The following is a 1,055-nucleotide window of genomic DNA, read 5'->3' on the forward strand; positions in this document are numbered from 1 at the left end:
GGATGCCTTAAGGTGTCCCGATTGGCTCAGGAGGAGCTGAGCATGCAGATGGGCGGGAGGGGACTGCGTGCTGCCCCCAGCCCTGGTGGACACACACCAGGGGTGGGGGCATGCTCCGAGCGGCTGCGGTGCAGCTCGAAGCACACCCCCACCCCAGTGGACACACACCAGGGGTGGGAGCGTGCTCCAAGCAGCTGCAGCGCGGCTCAGAGCATGCCTCCAGTGGGTGGCGGTGGCGGCCGGAGCGAAGCAGACTGGGTTCTGGGTGCCTGGCAGCAGCCAGACCGAAACAGCCCGGGTCCTGGGTGCTGGAGGGAAGCTAGTGCCAGCAGCCAGGGGAAAGAAGGCCTATTCTTGCACGAATCTTAGTGCATCGGGCCTCTAGTGAGAATATGAAAGTACAGACTAATATCTTCATGGACATAGATGCAGATATCCTCAATCAGATACTAGCAAACTGTATCTAGAGATATATAAAAAGGATTACACACCAGGAATTTATCCCAGGAATGCAAAGTGGACGTAACACGAAAAAAGCAATTAATATAACATATTATATCAATAGACTAAAGGATAAAAACCACATGATCATCTCAGTAGGCACACATACACACACAAAATCCCAACAAACACATTTGACAAAATCCAACACCCTTTCATGATAAAAACAACAATACTAAACAAACTAGAAATAGAAGTGAACTTCCTAGAGCCAATAAAAGGCATCTACAAAACCCCCAAAGATACCCTCCTCCTTAATGATGAAAGAATGCTTTCCATTTAAGATCAGGAACAAGATAAAGCTGTCTGCTCTCACTACATCTATTGTATATTGTACTGGGCATTCTAGCTGGGGAAATTAGATAAGAAAAATAAATAAAAGGCAGAAGTAAGACTATTTTATTTGTTGATGGCATCATCTTTTTAAAAAAATCTTTGTTGTTGAGATTATTATATGTCCTTCTTTTTTTCTCTCATGGCCCCCCTCCACCCGGTTTCCATCCCACCCCAGGCCTTCACCACCCTATTGTCTGTGTCCATAGGCCAGTGATGGC

This window comes from Cnephaeus nilssonii, assembly GCF_951640355.1.
Source record: "Cnephaeus nilssonii genome assembly, chromosome: 11".
NCBI lineage: Eukaryota > Metazoa > Chordata > Mammalia > Chiroptera > Vespertilionidae > Cnephaeus > Cnephaeus nilssonii.